The following is a 20,266-nucleotide window of genomic DNA, read 5'->3' as shown; positions in this document are numbered from 1 at the left end:
TTAAAATGCTTGTTTCCAGTTTGTTCTTCTTGAGTACTAGTTTTTTGGGTTTCTTTGGTATGTATATAGCAAATTTCAGATAATATTAGTTAAGCTTAAAATAAATTTTGAATTAATTTTTCATATTCTGTAAAAGGCTTTATAAAATTATTAGGTACTACTGAAAATAGACTGAAATATCAAGGTACCAATGAATATCAATCACACTGATTTCAGTTTTAAAATAACATATTTTGAATTAAATTTTTATGTTTATTTGTATATATACAAACCTCTGTACAAGAAACACACACATATTCAGTCTCACATTCTCTCATGTACAATACATATATATGTACACCTAGATGATTTAACAAAGATATGCTTTACTATTGTTATTCTTCAGCTAAATGAATGAAATTTAGATTTGTTAAAAAACATCAAAAACAAAAATTTTTTAGCAGAACAAGCAGTACATTCAAACTAAGTTCTGCCTACTAAGAACTGAGTCTTTCACTGACTCTACTTAAAATCACAACTGTGTTAAATATGAGGTAATATTTTATTTTGTTTCTGATTGATTCAAACACTATAAGATCTTATTTTAATCTGAGTCTCCATGGTATTAGAATTTATTGCTCACATAAAAAAGTACAGGAAATTACTTGAATAAAGATGAGGGATGTAGTATTATAATAATGAATATTACGTGTTTCTAATCCAAAAATTGACAGTTCCTTTTAAATACATTTTGGGGCTCTGTAATTAGCTTAATTCACAAGAAAAGTGGCATACTTGATTTTTTCTAAGTAAAGCAGTTAATTTAAGTGTACTGAACTTTTAAAAATAGATTAAAATACTGCCTATTCACTTTTCTTAAGACACTTCTTGATATTTTTTTCTCCTGCCCTCCCTTTCCCTTTCCTCTCCTCACTTCTCTTCCCCTCCTGTCTTCTCCTTTCCTCTCCTCTCTTACTTCTCCCTAGTTAGATATCAGCAAGAGAGTTTTTATGTGTTTCTATAGTTAAAATGTTTGCGAGCAATTCTAAGCTGCTACTGAGTGTTAATTTATACAATTGAATAGCTTCCAAATAGCCCAGAGACATGACTGAATTTATTTCAGTATTGGGAGAAACTACATTTTTTTTATCCTAAGACTCCAAAGAGGAATATAATGGTGAATAATTAAGTGCAGAACATGGTCTATAGTTAGTAAATCAATTTATGGACTGCTTCTTGATCCTAAATTGAATATGCCATGTAAATATAAAATGTTTCTCTTAAAGGCTTAAAATCAAAGGTTAAAAAAGATAGTCATGATTTAAAGTAAAAAGTAGGAGGCATGTCAGCACTGCTCAAATCACTCAAATATATTTTAGTACTGTTTTTTTCAAATTCATGACAGACAGAATATTATTAAAAATATCTTCAAATCCTGCCCTACTTTCTGGGACCAACTAGCTTTTAAAAATCAATGCTAGGCTATCTTTTCTGGAGAAAATACATGTAATCTCCTCATTTTGAATAATTCTCTCTCTCTTCCTTCCCTTCGGTTTGCAGGAGGGGTCAAATCAGTTTATTGATTCACAAAGTTTCTTCTAATAAACCAACAGTTCCCAGTATCGCTGGTGTGAAAAATACACTTCGTTATAGCTTAGTACTTGTTTCCTTTCTTCTATGGCGGCCCCCTCCCTTTGTCCACACCATTTCTCCCCATCCTCCCCAAGGGTAGTGATTAATTTTCATTAGGTAAAAATAATCATGGTCATTCCTTTCTGGGTGCTAGTAGTTCATTTAAGAGTGGACATATAATAATGCCATTCTGGCCAAAGGACACAAGGTAGAATCTGCAGGGGGATCTCTGGGGAAAATTTCTACCTTCGAACAAAAGTCAAACTGCTGAGGAAGGCAGAGTAGAGGATGAAAAATCCTGTGTAGTGGATGGATGTCTTTTTAAGTGTCTCTTAATTAACCTACCTTTAAATAGTTATACCTTCAGATTTTGAGGTAGACAAATGAATGTCTTACTGTTCAAACCATTTGGAGTTGGGATATTAATACAAACATCCATGATTATCTTAAATTGATAGCATTAATCAGGAATTGTTGTATACATTTGGGTCCAAGTAGGATCATGTTGCTAAAATGTAATAATTATAAACTAGTCCATCCTCTTTTAAAATTATATTAAATTTTATATTAAATTAAGTTGAAACATAATGTAATGTTAGTTTTAGATTTTTAAACTCTGTTTACTCCAAAAGTAAATGTGTTCTAATAAAAGTAATTACTCTGGGAATTTTTCTTATATAAAGCTTTTGTGTTTTCTGTGATAACCCTTGATTATGAAGTGCATTTCAGTCTTCAAGTTTGCTTTGTTTTGCCATTAATTTGATTAAAATAATAAAGTAAAAAAATATTATCCAATAACTAAAATGAACCAAATGAATTACAAAACATTTTTATTAGATAAAAATTATCTAAAACATCAGTGGTTCCATGAGGATTGCAAATGATGTAAAATATCATTTTTGGAAGCATCAGAAATAAAATCCAAACATGTCAGTCAAGATTTCTACACACCTAGTGCCTGTACAACTTACTATCTGACGTTGATGGTTTATAATATGCAGGAAACCTGCCATATGATTTGGGAGTAAAGTGTAGCTTAGTAACTTTTTTTTATTGTTCAGTTGTTTCAGTTGTACTTCTCTGATTAGGGACCATCAAATTGCTCCAGGGTTTTAGATCAATAAAACTCTTTGGGTCCCTACCCCAAAGGTAAAGAGGTAAAAGAATATTTCTTCTCTGAATATTTTGTAGAACTATTTCTACATTCCACTTGACTTCAGATAAAAGAAAAAACTGGCCTATAAAATTGCTTTTTAATATTACAGAATGAAATGCCACTTAAAGGGCTACATTTCCAAAGACAGCCTCTGAAAATGACCCCTATGTCCTATATGCTAAAAGAAATCACCCTCTTTTCTGCAATGTAGAATTTTATTAATTCCCAAACTTTTATGATCTTTATTTTCATCATATTCTGCACTGTATTCATGGCTTTATTCTTAAAAATCAGGACAGTGCTCTGAAACTGATAGCTGACATTTACTTGAATGAAAAGATGCATCATTTAGTGTGAACTTTCATATTGATCGTTCCATACCCTGATTCCCTTCCAAATTTTTTTTTCCCTTTTCATAGACTTGAAACCAGTATTTCCTGAACAAGCTCATCTCTTAGGTGACTCATCTAAGAAATAAAATTTATTTATGCCCTAGGTGTCCAGAATATAAACATTGTAATATTTACTTTTTTTTTCTAACAGCAGAGTGATTATAAGTAAAGATCTAGAGCATACACTTAGACTCTGTGACATTCTCCACTTACGATATATAGTTTAATGTGGATGAAATTTGCAAAGCCTGAAGGTTAAATTGACATTTAGTTGCCAGATACAGTCTATGGGTGCTATATTGACACAACAAAAAGATGAAGCAAATATTGGTTTTAAAAGAGAATGGTCAAGTTCTATAGTTTCTTCCACCCTACTTTAATATGTATAATAGACTTCAGTTTTTCCATTTAGACATAAAGTTAATGAATATATGACTACCACTAACATAAGAATTTTCCACAGCACAAATCTATAATTCAACAACTGGCTCATCTATTTGGAAGAATAACTGGCAAACTCTGAAGCCCTGGACAGGATGTCTGTGACTTTAATTAGGCACCTGATTTAAGGAGTTTAATGGGGTTGACAAAATATTTTGGACCCAGTAAGTTTGAAATGTAGATATCTACCTTTTCTTAAGGCTCCACTTTTGATATACAAAATACAAATCATTATTACATAATTTCTTATTTTTGTGACAAAAGATAGATACATCAAAAATAAAGAGATGATGCTGAGGGATACTTTTATACTATATCTTATATTGTTATTGCATTTCTGCTTGTTTTTACTATGATAACTATTTTCAATTTATTTCTTTTCACACATATATTTTTATATATACTATTCACTGAAGACATTTAATAGAGTTAAGATGAAATTGAAAAAGTTATTTATGTTTATAATAGTTAAACACAGAGAAGGAAATGTTATAAATATGTATAAAATATTACCTTGCATATAATGATAGACACAGAGAAGATAGTATCTTAACCTATACTTCAACGTAGACTTAATTATCATCATAGTCATTATCATACTACCTACTTTTCATTGTGTAAAATAAGCTTTCACAACTTAAATTACTAAAATAACTCAGGTTAGTTCTGTTCTCTGACAAGTGCTGAAATATTTCAGCATAAATCACCATAGAGTTCTGGAGGCTCTTCCTCTGTTCTGGGGGCCCAATTTGAAGTTTCTCATAAGATAGTGGATTCATTCATTGTAAGATATACACATACAACTCATTAAATTCCAGAAGTTTGGTGAAAATCATGATGAAGTATCTGTTTTCCTAATCCTCTTGAAGAAACAAACTCCCTCAGTCCCTCAATCACATCCTCTCCAACTATACTGCTTATATTTCCAATACTCTCACTCTCTGGAATTCTCATAATATTAATTAGTTTGTAAAATTTTGCCCATTTTGGCCTATGAGGGCAGGAACATTGTCCTTTATTATTCACTATTGTGTCCATTATTCACTTTTAAAAGCTTCATGTATCATAGGTTTAAATGGGGAATGGTAATGGCGTTCCATAATATTAGGCATAAGCTTTTGAAAAGATGTGTATTCATAATCTCCAATAATCTCCAAAATACGTGTTCTATGTTTTATAATTATTCAAATTTTATAGGTTTTATGGTTTACTTAAAACTTACTTTAATTGCATTCATTTTAATTATATGATTATACTTTGCAAATGTTTAATTAAATAATTTTAAGTAAATGTTTCAAGATGTTGATTATTATGGGGTGCTTTTTAACATTTTTATTCTCATCCCTGTCCCTTTAAATGTATTTTGTACATGTTAGGATGTTTAACTGATATATTTTAGGGATATTAAAGTAGTAATATACACTGGAATGTGTAAAAAAATATGGTTGTTAGGTACACTATGACCCCAAATTATATTTAAAGAAAAACTAACAACCAGAAAATGTGGCATCCCTAAACCACTCCTCTTGTGGTGTTAAAAAAAAAAAGAATACTTAGTTGAGATATTTTTTAAATAAGGAGGACAATATGCCTTCAACATACGTTTTGTTCAGTGGAGTGAGTGGTTCAAGTATATTCGTATATGAACACATGAGACAATTCAAATTTTTCCACTGTTTTGAAATGATGATTTCCACATTACATTGAATGGGTGTCAGAATCTTCCAAGTTTCCTCTGAGTTAGTGAGTGAGTTTTATTCAGCCATTTTAGAAAAATGTTAAGTAAGTCTCTGGTTGTTAAGTAAAAGCCTCAGTGCCCTAATACAGTGAGCTTAGAAGGAAAGAATGAACATTATAGACATGTGTTGAACAAATTCCTACAAGATATTCATATTTTCTTACAAAAATCCCATTTTTTAAATATACTAAACCAGAAGTCTATTTTTCTACATTAATTATGATTCATGATAGTGTTTTGAAAAAACAAAACACTTCTTAAATTGAATCCTGATTAGACAAGTATTCATCATACAACATTTATTTAACAATTTTTATAAAATGGAAGAAGTCTATTTCTTGCAGGTTATAATGATGATCTTGAGATCCATAAGTAAAGTTTTAAAGCAAAACTGTATTTTAGGAAAATATTAAATTGATTTCACAGTCACAGAAAACTATCTGAAGTAATATATCAAGAAACATGATAAATAGCAATATTACATTGAGGAAGTTGTCTTCTGGTCTGTCACAGAGGTCATTCTTTGCCTCCATCTGATTTAATATCTTGTTTAGCATTTTAATTAAGAATTTTAGAAGAGCAAGTAAATGGAATATTAATAAGGTTCTCATATGATACAAAATGGAGAGGTGTTACAAACTATGTCAAAAACAGAGAAATAATACAAATAGACATAATGAGGTTAGTAGTGGGGATAGTATTGAATAAAATGAAATGTATTTGTAAAAAAGATGAGTTAATGTGCATTTCACAATTCAGGCATGTAAGTATAAAAAATGTGTAGATGCAGAAGATGAACAAAGGGAAAAAGTTGTGCATGTGGAATGCTTGGACATATTGTAATGTTCATTATACAAATATGTTACCTGGGTTCAAATATAGAAATTATGGTCTAAACTAACGATTGCAATACTAAGTCCAACCTAACATTTGCAAGAGTATAAGATCCATATATATGATTAAATAATTAAAATATCTAAAGAAGCTAAAGCCATTAATAAATAATGTTCAATTCTCCTACCTTGAAAACATATCTTTACAGTCATTGAAAGGTCAGGTGTGAGTTTACAATCCTCACTTTCAAGAATTCTGTCCTGGAACATGATGATATGAGGAGAGCCAGCACCCTGAGCCTCAGTGCCTCTGGGTCTGTACCATATATGGCAAGGGGCTTTGCACTTGCCTTTGTGGAAGTCCGCACCTCACATTTTAGCACTTTCCGAAGGAGCAGTTGCATAACTTTCTCTCAGGCCTAGGGATTAACTCACCAGTACTATGGTCTGCCCTCAAGGCAACACATTTTGGGACAAAGCCAATGCCAGACCTAGACATGAGCTCAGTTTTGTTGTAAGAAGCCCAAAGCCATGGGAGCCTGGACTGTAGTCTACAGAAGTGACATGAGATCAGGTGTACAAGAACACTATTCTATAAACGCCTGAACCAGTGGTACAAGATACAGTTAGAAAAAGGCCAGAATATATATTTCATATCAGAGCCAAGCAAATTATCTTCTTCTCAGCATTTGAAAATTGTACTGTGTGATATAATAACATATAGAAGACACCATTATTGCAACATTCAACTACTCAGCTGACCGAAGGCAGGGTATTAGGAATTATAGAGTGGCTGATTTTGTAGAAACCTCTACCTACAGAGCAATGGCAGGAACATATAGAGTTGACCCTTGAACAGCACAGGTTTGAGCTGCATGGAGTCACTTATATGTGGATTTTTTTCAATATATATGTACTACAGTACTACATGACCCAGGGCTGGATGAACCTGCAGATGCAGAACCACAGATACAGAGGACCTACTGTAAAGTTATACTCAGATTTTCAACTTCACCGGGGTTAGGACCCTTAACCCCCACATTGTTCAAGGGTCAACTGTACCTTTAATAGATTACAACTGAGAAAGCTGAAAATTCGTACTTTTAATTTAAAATCTCACAGTCACAAAGTGTCTTAATTTGGCTTTCCTGAAACAGGCTGATACAGGGTTTTAGTTGCACATGGTTTTTTGAATGAATTCTCTCTTCATCTCAGGAGAAAGTGAGTGAAATAAGCAGAATAGGACAAAAGTTGGATGAGATCACAGCAGGGGAGTAGCTTCAGTCTGATTTCATGAGATGTCCCAGAGCATGAAGAGTCCAACAAATTGGCCTCAGCTTGAGGCAAGAGGAAGGTGTTAAGTATCCCTGTCAGCCAATCATTGACTGTAGGTTGTCCCCTAAAGTGAGCATAACCTATTTTATTTGGACAACAGTAAACCTTTGAAAGGGAGGAAGCTATGAACCAGTAAGAGACAACCCTTAAGACAGTTAGGATACACTGTCCTAATAAAAGGAATCTAAATATGACATCATTAGTCTCCACCATGGTCAATGGATTGTACTGCTCAAATCTGCTTCCTTCTCACATTTAGTTCATTTCATCCAGGCCAAAGGTTGGCCACAACTTAAGAGAAGTTTTACAATAGAAAAGTTATTGCAATGAACTGCAGTACATGCTGCTGCAGTTGGTCTAAGGCTGTAATTGACACGTATCATCTAGTTTTTCTGCTACCCAATCAAGACCCCTCTTACATTTAACTAGTACTTCTACTGGTCTTTGTGGTTGCATGGTGGAAATTCTGATTGCTAAAGATTCTGAGCCTTGGTTACTGTGTATTTATCAGGTGTGTCTATTTACTGACCCATTTACAACTAAAGTTTAGCAGAGAAGTACCAAGAAATACCCACAGGATCTCCTGACTGCCGTGTACCTTTTGCCCTGCTCTTGTTATGGAACGGCAACCCTCATGATGGTCACAGTTAATTACCTTTGGTAGTCACTGTTAATGACCTTTGGTAGTATAGTAGCTGCCTTCTGAGCCAGTTGATCAACTGCTATAAAGAGCCCAAAGACACCAGGAAGCAGTTATAGCTTTAAGCCTAGTGAAAATCTTTGTGTATTTCCTTGTGGAAGTGACCTACTCTACACTCAAGGAGTCTAGAGGAGACAGGAGGCACAAATTCGTCACTGGAATGCTGGAGAGTGGAACCACTGCTACTTCCATTCTTTCATTTCCAGACCCATGTACTCCATCTATTGGAAACAACGCAGTGTATCACAGCCATTACTTTAACGATTATTCCACATTCTGAATGACAGCATTTCATCCTTTCAGAGATTCATCTTCAAGTTGGCATTTCAGCTGTTTCTTCAAGAGGCTGTGAAACCGCTTTATCAGACAAACAGCTTCAGGACAGTGAAGTTTGTGGCTGAACCATAGTTATGTGCACGCTGCTGCAGTCCTTTTGCTGTTAAGAACCCTTAGTTTGAGGATATGTTATAGGAGATCCCACATTAGTATGTATTTAAGTAGTGGAGCTGGCTGAAGCACAGCACAAATGGAAAGCAAAACTATTTCTAGAATGAGTGACAATTCAGGGTAAGTCATTGCCCTTTCCAGATTCTAAGGAGTTCATTGTAACCAAATTTCCACCAAATAACTTGTCCTCCTACTTGAGGGATTGTGCTGTACTGTGGACTCAGCACTGTTCTCTGGTACTGATAGGTCAGACACTCAGCACCAGCAAGAATGATATTAAGCTGGTTTAAGATCATGAGCTGCTGGACCTCCATCTCTACTACCATGGCTGTTCCATTCATGATCTATGGCATAAGCACTGGGATGCCCAGTGATGAAGACTGGCTGACATTTAATGACACTTAATTTAATAGAGTCTTGTGCACTTGGTGGTTTAATGCTTCTTCTGCAGTTGATGCTCTCTGAAGGGCATTGACTCTTGATGCAAATATTCACATAGTATATTTTGTGTCTTATAGGTCCATCCACATGCCTCTTGTATATACTTTCCTCAGGACAATTCTCTTTCTATACAAAGTGGATGATCAGTAACACTGCCCAAACTCTGCCTACTGAGAATACACCCTTCACCACTGTCTTTCAGGGTCAAGCTTGCTTAGTACTATAGAACATAAGCAGAACATGACATGCACACCCATACTAAGCTAATTTATCCTTGTATTAACCTTGGGCTTTTCCATTCTCCATCAGCTAGGTATAGGAAATCCCAATAAGGTCATAGATATCATTTGACAAAAAATTATCAATACAATAGTGGAAAATAACATGGGAGTTTGATCGTCTTTTGTGCAGTTTACATGTGCCCTCTGGACCACTTGAACCCAGTTCTAGATTGGCCACTTCTAGTCTATAGCCTTCTGGGCTCACCTGAACTTAAACTTAGTGGTCAATCCTGACTGCTTGGTATATTGATGTAAAGTTTCTTGTAAGGAAATACTTTTCAAATGGTGCATAATTATCTTCTGGAGATGGCAGGTCTTTGTGCCAGAACTCTAAGGATCAGTGTGTGAATCTCTTATTAGGCCTTGTCATTGGTGTCACCAGCCTAACTTCTTACCACCTAAACCTCTCATACCTTGGGATCAGTTTATTCACATGGCCTGAGCGGCAAGGCTGCTTGTACTGTAGTGTCAACTTGCAGCAGAGACTTTTCATGCTCAGAACCATATTCAAAATAAGCAACCCTTCATGTAACCTGATAAATAGATCTTAGTTTCAGAGTTTTCTTGCAAGCATTAAATATACTGCCTGCAAACCTCAAGGAAGTCTAACATGTGTTGTGTTTCTTTTAAAGTGGCAGGAAGTACTGATTGTCTTATCTTGTATTTACCTTTTCAAGGGATATCCCAGCATGTCACAAAAATACTAAAACTCCTGAAATATCACATCTGTGGTAGGCCCCATAGTATATTTATGGTTTATCTTACACCATACTTACAACACTTAGATATTCTGCAGAACATCACATTGATCCTCTATATTTATGATATAATATTAAATAAACCTGATCAGAGGAAGTGGCAAGTACTCTGGATGCCTTGGTAAGACACACACACACACACACACACATCAGCATAATCTTTTGGACAACACAGCTCCCCTTTATGTAGTTGCAAATTAGTAAGAGTTAGTACATTTCCTAGAGAAAGGTACAGCTGTGAGATTTTATCAGATATCATTGAATCACTCACTCCACTGAAAAAATCACTGACATGCTTGTCTATGTAATAAAATCTGAGAAAATAGACAAAAACATCTCCTGGAAGTAGGCAAGTGTAGCAAGTTTGTAGGATACAAAGTTAATATACAAAGTTCATTGCTTTCCTAAAAAGCAGCAATAAACAAGTGGAATCTAAAATTGAAAACACAATACAATTTATATTAGTGCCCTTCACAAAAATTAACTCAATATGATCACAGACTTCCCTGTAATGGCAAAACTATAAAAGCTGGAGAAGGTAACATAGAAGAAAGCCTAGACGACCTTGGATTTGACAATGACATTTTAGATACAACACCAAAGAGAATAATCCATAAAAGAAATAATTGATAAGCTGGATTCCACTAAATTAAAAACTTCTACTCTGCAAAAGACAATGTCAAGAGAATGAGAGACTATCTACAGACTGGAAGACAATATTTGCAAAAGATACATCTGGTAAAGAACTGTTATCTAGAATATACAAAGAACTCTTAAAACTCAATAATAAGAAAATAAACCATAGGACCAAAAATGAGTCAAAGACTTTAACAGACACCTCACTGAAAATAAGCATAAGCAAATATGCTCCACATCATATGTCATCAAGACAAATGAAAATTAAAACAGCAATGAGATATCATTACACACCTATTAGAATGGCCAAAATCCAGAACACTGACAACACCAAATGATGGTGAAGATATGAAGCGACAGGAAATCTCATTTATTGCTGGTGGAATTGCAAAATAATACAGACATTTTGGAAGACAGTGTGCTAGATTCTTACAGAACTAACATACTCTTACCATATGATCCAGCAATTGTACCTGTTGGTATTTACCCAAAGAGTTGAAAATGTATTTTCACACAAAAACCTACACAAGGATGTTTAACTCAACTTTATTCATAATTGCCAAATAACTTGGATGCAATCAAGATGTCCTTCAGTAGATGAATGGATAAAAAATCAGTGGTACACTCAGACAATAGAATATTATTCAATGTTAAAAAGAAGTGACCTATCAAACCATAAAAAGACAGGAAGAATCTTAAATGCATATTACTTATGCCTATGTATATTACTGATATATAATATTGTATATACAATGTAATTATCTATAACAGGATTATATATTACATAATATATCCTATTATATATTATAATATCATATAATATACATAATATTCATAAGTGTAGGAAGCCAGTCTGAAAAGCTACATATTGTATGATTACAACAATATGACATTCTGGAAAAGGTAAAACTATGGAGAAGGTAAAAAAGATCAGTGTTTGCTTGGGACTGGATAGAGGGAGGGGTGAATAGGCAAAGCACAGAGGATTTTTAGGGCAGTGAAAATACTCTGTGTGATACCATAATGATGGATCTATGTCATTATATGTTTGTCCAAACACAAAGAATTGTACAGCAACTAGAGTGAGCCCTAAGGTTGACTATGGTTTTGCCAGATTATGATGTATCAATGTAGCTTTACCAATTGTAACATATCTACCACTCTGATGAGTGATGCTGATAATGGGGAAGAGTATGCATGTGCTGGGTTAGGGGGTATGTGGGAAATCTATCTTCCCTTAAAATTTGCTGTGAACCTAAAACGATTCTAAAAGAAAAAAGTATTAATAAATAATGTATTACCAAGCCGGCAGTTAAATTTATTTTCTGAAATAGTGCTAGAAAGAAAATATTTATAAATATTATAAACAGAGAAGGCAAGACATACCTTGTATTAAGGGGAAAAGTGTAAAGTGAAACGTCACTGTTGTACTACTTAGACTAAAATAAGATTTTTTTTAAAAATCAGATTGAAAAAGTTTCCAGCAACATTTATTTGTGTCCTACATATCAAATATTACTTGATAACATGTACTTACACATCTGATAACTTCTATAGACTATTAAAATATGCTTGGACTTTCCTATGACAATCAAGATTTTATCATTAAAAGAATGTTCAGGAATATATGTAGGTGTATACCTTTTAAAATTAGAATAAGTATTTTTTTTCAGGACTTTTATATGCTTACTTAAAAAATGAAGTGTAAAATACCATATTTAAGTATAGAACTATACTTTTAGCTTCAAGTTAACTTAATGTAAAAAGAGTTTCTCTACACTAATAAACTTTAAAATAAAAAATATAAAAGTTTATACATATGAATAGGTTTTTAAAAAGATCTTTAAATATAAATGACTAATAAATGAATATTTTGAGTAAAATTTTACAGAAAAATTACTTTTTCAGATGCTACCTAAAGAATACCAGTAAAATTAATAGCAGACCTGTATGACATTTACAACTATTGTAATAATATTTGACTTTTGATGGCATTCTCGTGGGCTTTTTTTAACTTAATTATTAAATATTCTTGGTTTCAAATGCCCAATCATTCCAACTTTCATAACAGTTTGCAAAACTCTTTTATAAATGAAACTTTTTATCTTTAAAATGTAAAAGAGTGAATAATAATGCAGGATTGATTTTGCTTTTGTTTTAAAAATTATTAATTTGACTTATGAATGAGTAACATAAATTGAAAACTGTATATAACCATAAAATTTCACCCTCCCAAACAAAGAAAACATATTTTAAAACAAACTTCTCCAAAATTCCAGACTCACATAGCATTAAATTTAAAAAAAAAGGAATCTTTTAATTCACGACCCTGAGCCATGTGGCTGACAGGGTCTTGGTGCTCTGGCCTGGTGTTAGTCCTAAGCCTCTGAGGTGGAAGAGCCAAGTTCAGGACATTGGACCACCACCAGAGACATTCTGGCCCCCAGTAATATCACTTAGTGAGAGCTTGCCCAGAGATCCTCACCTCAACACTAAGACATAGGTCTACCAACAGCCAGCAAGCTCCACTGCTGTATGCCCCATGCCAAACAACTAGTAAGACAGGAACACAACCCCACCCATTAGCAGAGAGGCTGCCTAAAATCATACTAACTACACAGACACCCCCAAACACACCACCGGATGTGACCCTCCCCATCAGAAAGACAAGATGCAGCCACACCCACCAGATCACAGGCACCAGGCGCCTCCACCAGGAAGCCTACACAAGCCACTAAACCAACCTCATCCACTGGGTACAGACACCAAAAACAATGGGAACTACGAACTTGCAGCCTGTGAAAAGGAGACCCCAAGCACAGTAAGTTAAACAAAATGAGAAGACAGAGAAATATGCAGCAGATGAAAGAGCAAGGTAAAAACCCACCAGACTAAACAAATGAAGAGGAAACAGGCAGTCAACCTAAAAAAGAATTCACAGTAATGATAGTAAAGATGATCCAAAATCTTGGAAATAGAATGGATAAAATACAAGAAACATGTAACAAGGACAAGAAGAACTAAAGAGCAAACAAACAATGATGAACAACACAATAAATGAAATTAAAAACTCTCTAGAAGGAATCAATAGCAGAATAACTGAGGCAGAAGAATGGACAAGTGACCTGGAAGATAAAATATTGGAAATAACTACCCCAGAGCAGAATAGAGAAAAAAGAATGAAAATAATTCAGGACAGTGTCAGAGTCTTCTGGGACAACATTAAATGCACCAACATTCAATTTATAGGGGTTCCAGAAGAAGAAGAGAAAAAGAAAGGGTCTTAGAAAATGTTTGAAGAGATTATAGTTGAAAACTTCCCTAACATGGGTAAGTAAATAGTCAAGTACAGGAAGTTCAGAGAGTCACATACTGTATAAAACAAAGGATAAACATGGCAATACACGAACTATCAAAAATTAAATACAAAATAAAAATATTAAAAGCAGAAAGGGAAAAACAACAAACAACATACAAGGGAATCCCCATAAGGTTAACAACTGATCTTTCAGCAGAAACTCTGTAAGCCAGAAGGGTGTGGCAGGACATATGTAAAATGATGAAAGGGAAAAAAACCTACAACAAAGATTGCTCTACCCAGCAAGGGTCTCATTCATTTCCAATGGAGAAATTAAAACTTTTACAGACAAGCAAAAGCTAAGAGAATTCAGCACCACCAAACCAGCTTTACAACAAATGCTAAGGTAACTTCTCTAGGCAGAAAACACAAGAGAAGGAAAAGACCTACAAAAAAACCCTCCAAAACAATTAAGAAAATGGCAATAGGAACATACATATCAATAATTACCTTAAATATAAATGGATTAAATGCTCCAACCAAAAGACATAGACTGGCTGAATGGATACAAAAAGAAGACCCATATATACACTGTCTACAAGAGACCCACTTCAGACCTAGGGACACAGACTGAAAGTGAGATGGTCGAAAAATATATTCCATGTAAATGGAAGTCAAAAGAGAGCTGGAGTAGCAATTCTCATGTCAGAAAAAATAGACTTTAAAATAAAGACTATTACAGAAGACAAAGAAGGACACTACATAATGATAAAAGGATCAATCCAGGAAGAAGGTAAAACAGTTGTAAATATTTATGCACCCAATATTGGAGAACCTCAATATATAGGGCAAATACTAACAACCATAAATGGGGAAATTGACAGTAACACAATCATAGTAGGGGACTTTAATACCCCACTTTCACCAATGGACAGATCATCCAAAATGAAAATAATTAAGGAAACACAAGCTTTAAAGACACACTAGACCAGATAGACTTAACTGATATTTATAGGACATTCCATCCAAAAACAACAGAATACACATTTTTCTCAAGTGCTCATGGAACATTCTCCAGGATAGACCATATCTTTGGTCACAAATCAATCCTCAGGAAATTTAAGAAAATTGAAATTGTATCAAGCATCTTTTCCAACCACAGTGCTATGAGACTACATAACAATTACAGTAAAAAATCTGTAAAAAACACAAACACATGGAGGCTAAACAATACAGTGCTAAATTACCAAGAGATCACTGAAGAAAACAAAGAGGAAATTAAAAAATACCTAGAAAGAAATGACAATGAAAACACGACGACCCAAAACCTATGGGATGCAGCAAAAGCAGGTCTAAGAGGGAAGTTTATAACAATACAATCCTACCTCAAGAAACAAGAAACATCTCAAATAAACAACCTAACCTTACACCTAAAGCAATCAGAGAAAGAAGAACAAGAAAACCCCAAAGTTAGTAGAAGGAAAGAAATCAAAATGATCAGATCAGCAATAAATGAAAAAGAAATGAGGGAAATGATAGCAATGATCAACAAAACTAAAAGCTAGTTCTTTAAGAAGATAAACAAAATTGATAAAACATTAGCCAGACTCATCAGGAAAAAAAGGGAGAAGACTCAAATCAATAGAATTACAAATGAAACAGGAGAAGTAACAAGTGACATTGTAGAAATACAAAGAATCATGAAGGATTACTATAAGCAACTATATGCTAATAAAATGGACAACCTGGAAGAAGTGGACAAATCCTTAGAAAAGCACAACCTGCCAAGACTGAATCGGGAAGAAATAGAAAAAAATAAACAGAATAATCACAAACACTGAAATTGAAACTGTGATTAAAATTCTTCCAACAGGGGCTTCCCTGGTGGTGCGGTGGTTGAGAGTCTGCCTGCTAATGCAGGGGACACGGGTTCGAGCCCTGGTCTGGGAGGATCCCACATGCCGCGGAGCAACTGGGCCCGTGAGCCACAACTGCTGAGCCTGCACGTCTGGAGCCTGTGCTCCGCAGCGGGAGAGGCCGCGATAGTGAGAGGCCCGCGCACCGCAATGAAGAGTGGCCCCCGCTTGCCACAACTAGATAAAGCCCTCACACAGAAACGAAGACCCAACACAGCAAAAATAAATAAATTAATTAATAAACTCCTACCCCCAACATCTAAATAAATAAATAAGATGGATGTTTAAGTCAATATTTAAAAAAAAAAAAATTCTTCCAACAAACAAAAGCCTAGGACCAGATGGCTTCACAGATGAATTCCATCAAACATTTAGAGAAGAGCTAACACATATCCTTCTCAAACTCTTCCAAAATATAGTAGAAGGAGGAACACTCCCACATCATTCAAGAAGGCCACCATCACCCTGATACCAAAACCAGACAAAGATGTCACAAAAAAAAAACTACAGACCAATATCACTGGTGAATAGAAATGCAAAAATCCTCACCAAAACTCTAGCAAACAGAATTCAACAGCACATGAAAAGGATCATACAACAGGATCAAGTGGGGTTTACTCCAGGAATGCAAAGATTCTTCAGGATATGCAAAACAATCAATGTGATACACCATATTAACAAACTGAAGGACAAAAAATGTATGATAATCTCAACAGATGCAGAAAAAGCTTTTGAAAAATTTCAACACGCATTTATGATAAAAACAAACATGTTCCACAGTATTCATTGCAGCACTATTTACAATAGCCAGGACATGGAAGTAACCTAAATGTCCACTGACACATGAATGGATAAAGAGGTATGGTACATATATAACAATGGAATATTACTCGGCCATAAAAAGAAACAAAATTGAGTTATTTGTAGTGAGGTGGATGCACCTAGATTCTGTCATACAAAATGAAGTAAGTCAGAAAGAGAAAAATAAATACTGTATGCTAAAACATATATATGAAATTTTAAAAAATGTTCTGAAGAACATAGGGGAAGGACAGGAATAAAGATGCAGACATATAGGATGGTTTTGAGGACATGGGGAGGGGGAAGGGTAAGCTGAGATGAAATGAGAGAGTAGTGTTGACATATATATGCTGCCAAATGTAAAATATATAGCTAGTGTGAAGCAGCTTCATAGCACCGGGAGATCAGCTCGCTGCTTTGTGATCACCTGAGGGGTGGGTTAGGGAGGGTGAGAGGGAGATGTAAGAGGAAGGGGATATGGTGATATATGCATACATATAGCTGATTCACTCTGTTATACAGCAGAAACTAACACAACACTGTAAAGAAATTATACTCCAATAAAGATATTAATTTTTTTAAATAAAGAAATAGACAAAAAAAGAACATTTGTCATCTTTAGTCTCATACTACTATTTTTAAAGGTTGACTTTTAGGCAGAAGAAAAATAATCTAACATTGCAATTTTGAGGCATAGGAAGGAATAAAGAGGAGTAGAAACTCTAAGATGTGGCACTTCTAAATGAATACTACTGTCAAAATTTTATGGAGTTTAATTATACTTACATAACATTACACAAATATACACAGACACATACACATATAAACATATGCATATATATAGATAGATGTAACAGAAAACAATAATAGCATATTCAATGAGGAAATGGAAAATGGTAAAAATGTTCTAATATCTTTCAATTTTTTGGAAGTTAAAAAACTCATAGATGCATGTTATAATCTATAATTAACCTCATTAAGAAAAGTAAAAGAATGTATAACTATAAAATCATATAGAACTGAAATGCAATTTTTAAAAATCCAAAAGAAAGAAGATTAAAAAGAAATATGGTACAAGTGGGACAAATAAAAGATAGTATTACTCAGATACATAAGTCATTACATCCTATTCAATGAAATAAATTCTCAAATTAAATTGACAAAGCTTTCCTGAGGGAATATAAAACATGACCCAACCATATGTAATTTATAAGAAACCAACTTTACTAAAAGATAAGAAAAATGAGGAATTAATAGAATGGAGAAATATAGCTCACGGACATTAATCAAGATGGTTTAACTCTTGAAATACCTGCTCAGGAAGATGTTAAGGAGAAATTTAACTAGAAGGAAAAATAGGTTGTGTCTTAAAGATCAAAAGTTTATTCCATAGGAAATACAACAATTAGCTTTGCATGTTCATGGCCCTAATATATATATATATATATATATATATATATGTTTGAAATAACTAAGAGGTAAATATTCAAGCATATAAAAAAGTTAGATTTTTTACCATGCCTCTCTTAAAAACTCACAAAGCAAGTATATTAACAAATTATAAAAAGATGGATGATTCAAACAACCTAGATTGACATATATTGAATAACACACTCCACAACTAAAAAGTACACAAATGTACTCAGAATAGTTACTTTAACTGACTTTTCTTCAGCCATATAGTAGATATTATCTAATTATAAATGTTTTAAAACATACAGTTATGATCTCTATACATAGTGGAACTAAGCTAGAAATAAATAGCAAAAATTTAACTAAGAACAAATCTACAAATATTTGAAATTAAACAAAACACTACCAGATAAACCATAGATGAAAGTACTCAAATGTAAATAGAAAATATTTTAGCTGAATCATACTATTAATCTCATTTTATAAGGCCAATGTAAGCTTGATTCAACAACCTGTGAAGGGCATTTTAACTCTTAAAGATAAATAGATGAAATATCATTGAGAAAATATTATCAAACTTAATCAGATGATACACAGAATGGTGACTAAGTCATGGCCAATTTTATTTTAATCTCAGAATACAAGTTGCACATACCACAAAGAAACAATGTATTCACCCTATTAATATTATTAAAAATAAATGTTATTATATCAATATATGCAGACAAAATTGATATTTTTTAACATCTATTTGTGTTTCAAAAAAAATCTTAGGATATTCAGACCCAAAGAAATACTTTTTAATCTGGTAATAAGGTATCAGTTACTGACCTATATTACATAATTTTTTCAGCAGTTTGAAAATTTTCCTTTAAGATCAGGCACAAATAAATGTTCAACAATCTACAAATTTTATCAGCATTAAACACTGTACACACAGTCTTAGTCTTTGCAATAAGAAAAAAAAAAGAAATCAAAGGATTGACAAAGACATATAACCACATAGAAGTATCATTATTTTCAAAAATTGTTACCATAGAATCAAAATAATCTACAATTAAATTATAAACATCAACAGTAAATACATGATTTCAATAAAGTCCCTGAATTCCAAGTCAATATACAAAAATCAGCATTGTTTTTCCATATAGTGGAAACAAAATATTAGAAAATAAAACTGTCAAAAATAACACTATTTATGATCAATAATATTGGGGGGAGTGCCATCACCAAAATGATGAAATAGGTTGTGCCTGACTTCATTCTCCCTCAGAAGAACAACTAACAACTGATAATAAAACAATACATCACTGAGAGAATCCTAGAACACAGGGGTGAGGATGGAGCACCACCCTTTCCCTACAGAGATCAAGACAGATTGCAGTGGAAGGATAAGTGAAGTGACTACACACTGACCACACTGTCCCTCCCTGAAGCCAGTGCAGCAGCATCACATGACACAACCTCCCCTGAGCCTCCAGTACCTCCAGTGGGAAAAGAGAACCCAGGAGGAACAACCAACACTTCTTAGCATTGGGGCTGCTTTGTGGGAGCCCCTGCTCTGGTTTCATACCATGAGGATTTCAGGGGAACCTGTGGGTTGTGATTACTGGGAATCTGACTGTGATGGAGAAAGGGGGGAGGGGCTTGAAACAACCAGCACACAGATTTTGGTTGACAAAGTTCATACCTGCAGTGCCCAAGTAGTAAGTAATCCCAACCAGTGGCTTTGCTCACCTGCAGAACCAAGTCAGGGGTACACTTTGACCAGGGAACTTGACAGGATGCAGACCTGCCTGTTCACATCTTCAAACAAGGAGTTTTGCTGACCCTAGAGTCTAGGATGTTTATACCCAGGCAAGAAGCTGAGTCACAGCCACACCCACTGTAGAGAGTGTCTTCCTGCCCCATCTGACTAGGGGGGCTGGTGACTACTCTTGGAAGCTATGCAGCCCAAAGGTGCTCAAGCCATGAGAAGGGCAGACAGAGTTGATCATCCCCAGAGCAAATTCAGTATCAGGACTAGAGTATTCTTGTGCTATGCCCAGGCAAGGAGGTTAATTCATAGC

At 34.2% G+C, this 20,266-nt stretch overlaps 1 long non-coding RNA gene across 1 annotated transcript in view; it reads right to left on the bottom strand.

The window, feature by feature from the left end:
• LOC309804647 overlaps positions 1-19,954 on the bottom strand; it is a 61,548-nt gene extending 41,594 nt beyond the window's left edge. Inside the window, exon 1 of the long non-coding RNA XR_014294150.1 lies at positions 19,888-19,954. This is a non-coding gene — a long non-coding RNA (uncharacterized lncRNA). The remainder of the gene's footprint in view (positions 1-19,887) is intronic.
• Positions 19,955-20,266: the final 312 nt, after the last annotated feature.

Source organism: Mesoplodon mirus (genome assembly GCF_964341445.2).
Source record: "Mesoplodon mirus genome assembly, chromosome: 5".
NCBI lineage: Eukaryota > Metazoa > Chordata > Mammalia > Artiodactyla > Ziphiidae > Mesoplodon > Mesoplodon mirus.
This window is presented reverse-complemented; position numbering and strand designations above follow the sequence as displayed.